This window comes from Triticum urartu, chromosome 3A, assembly GCF_056163025.1.
Source record: "Triticum urartu cultivar PI428250 chromosome 3A, HENAU_Tu73, whole genome shotgun sequence".
Taxonomy (NCBI): domain Eukaryota; kingdom Viridiplantae; phylum Streptophyta; class Magnoliopsida; order Poales; family Poaceae; genus Triticum; species Triticum urartu.
In genome coordinates this window covers 18,146,032-18,148,534 of record NC_141875.1, presented here as the reverse complement: position 1 = coordinate 18,148,534, position 2,503 = coordinate 18,146,032, and the positions used below count along the sequence as shown (strand labels likewise).

The following is a 2,503-nucleotide window of genomic DNA, read 5'->3' as shown; positions in this document are numbered from 1 at the left end:
GTCTGTTGCAACAAATGAGGACGGCCGTTGTCGCCGCCGCAGAAAACAAACCAAATGATGATGCAGTAAAAGCAATTGCTGGTTCTAGCTATGGATTTGCTCGTTGCAGCAAAACACGACAAAGGTTGCAAGTTTGCTCTATGGGGCTGTAGGGAAAAAGTGTCGGTGTGGTCTTCTTTTCCAACACCGGCGACCATAGTTAGTAGCAAAAACACGCCACCGGTTGCAGCTCCGGCACTCTCCGAGCCCTATACGGAGAGGTGGAGAAGCTCGCTGCAGCATGTTCGCTGGAGTCCCAGCACCTCGTCGCGCACCGTAGTATGGGTAGCGGATGGTCCTAGCACGGGGAAGGAGGTGGAGGAAGAAAGGTAGAAGATAATATGTGATAGGTTGCGGCGTAGAAAAGAATCCTTGGGGTGAAAGACGGGTGAAGAGATAAGATCAGAAAAAAGTGGATCGTGGGTGGGCCAGCTGCCTACGTGGTTGTCTATGGGTGAGTGCGCATGCAAACGAATCGGTGCGACCGGCTGAAGCTTCGACCGGCGCACCGTACACAAACGTTTTCCCATATTTAATCTGGACGCCGTCATGATCCATGAGGTGTGTACCTTTGTTTCAAGAAGGTGAACCACATAAAGGAAATCTATCTATCATTAAAAAAAGAGGGTGTGCATGTGTCTTGTTGGATTGATGGTTTGATTGATCACCACACACAATGAGTACTTAGTTTGAGAAAAAAAATGAAGTTGGACTACTAAAATCAAATAAAATACTCCATGAATTTTGTCATCTTGTCTTTGGAACAGCTTGACTCAAAAACATCACGCATCACTGAGTCACATGGATTCCTACCCGAGTGCAAGTCCGATCCTGTTGGCTGGCCACGTCCGCCAAAAACTGGACAAACGCCACGCGTGACGACCCGCCGTCGTTCCAAGCTGCCGAGGCGTCTTCCTTGTTCGCCGCGACCCGCGCCATGAGCGCTCTGCCCTCCTCGGACTTCATGACAAGCCTTACCTTGCCCTCCACCTCGCCGGCCTTGACCAGCCCCTGCTGCCACCCGACCATCTCTACGGCGATCCCCATGTCCCCCACCATGAACAGCTTGTTCATCTTCTGCTCCGCGTACAGCGGCCAGCACAACATCGGCACGCCCGCCGTGACGCCCTCCAGCACCGAGTTCCATCCGCAGTGTGTCACGAACGCCCCGGTGGCCTTGTGGTGGAGAACGTCCGCCTGCGGTGCCCACAGCTTGACGACGAGGCCACGGCCATTTGTGCGCTCCATGAACCCGTCAGGCAGAAGCGCGTCGAGGTCCGGGTCGGCACGGGGGTCGAACGGCTTCTCCGGGTCATCGTCGCTGACTGGGGCTCGTACAACCCACAGGAAGCGGTGGCCGGACTTGTCAAGCCCGACGGCGATCTCCCTGAGCTGCTCCTCGGAGTGGTTCCCTATGCCGATGCTCCCGAAGCAGAGGAAGACGACGCTGCGGTCTGGTTGGCCGTCTAGCCAAGCGAGGCACTCGTGCCGCTCTTTTGCCTCGGCGACGGCGATGCTGCTGCCGACAAATGGCCCGACGCAGTACACCGAAGGCAATACCCGGCCGGGGACACACCGAGGGTCCCTGAGAGCCGCCACCCCCCGAGCCTCCAACGACTCGAGCGTGTTCACCAGCGTGCCATCAGCGTCAAGAATCCGGGGCAGCGAGGCCATCATCGCCTTGTACTTGTCGCTCTCCAGGTCCTCAAGCAGTTCGGCCATTAGGTGCGAAGCCGGCATGGGTGGAAGGCCGAAGAGCTGGAGAGGGGTGTCTCCTAGCTCCTTGAAGCTCGTCCCGCCCTCTGCGAGGACCGTAGGAAGCTGTGCGAAGGCGGCGAGGACGGAGGCGCTGGAGGTGAACAAGTTGTAACCGGGGATCCCGAGCCTCTTTACGATGCCGAGCGCCTCGCTGGACAGCGAGTCGACGACCACGGCCTGGACGCTCCGGGGGCGCATGGAGCAGAGGAAGTCGCGGAGGCGCTCGTTGTAGCGGCGTATGAGCTCGAGGTAGCCGGCGGGGAACTGCGTGTCCTGGGTTAGATTGGGCACGTCCTCCACGCTCGGGAGCGTGTGGAAGCGCACGGACGGCATGGTGGCGGCGACGCGGGAGACGATGGCGCCGAAGGCGATGTCTTCCTTGACGGCGGGGTCGATGAGCGCGACGGAGACGGCGTAGCCGTGCTCGAGGAGGGGGGCGGCGAGCTGCATCATGGGGACGAAGTGGCTCACGGCGAGGCCGGGGTACAGAACGACCGTCTTCTCCATTGCTTGAAGGCTTGAATGAAGCTTCGGTCGATGGTTGTGTTGTGATTTGTGTGGTGGAGCATCTGCATCTGCAATAACGTCAGGCTCACATGGCACAACAATCAATGATTGAGAAGCATCGACTGGCCCTGGGCCCTGGCGGTCAGCCACATCCAAAATCTCACTAGCACGTTTGCTTCCCTCTGTGATTGCTACACTG

The 2,503-nt window shown here is 58.2% G+C and overlaps 1 pseudogene; it reads right to left on the bottom strand.

Annotated features, from left to right (window-relative positions):
• Positions 1 to 601: 601 nt before the first annotated feature.
• On the bottom strand, positions 602 to 2,503 carry LOC125531815 (UDP-glycosyltransferase 88B1 pseudogene; annotated as a pseudogene).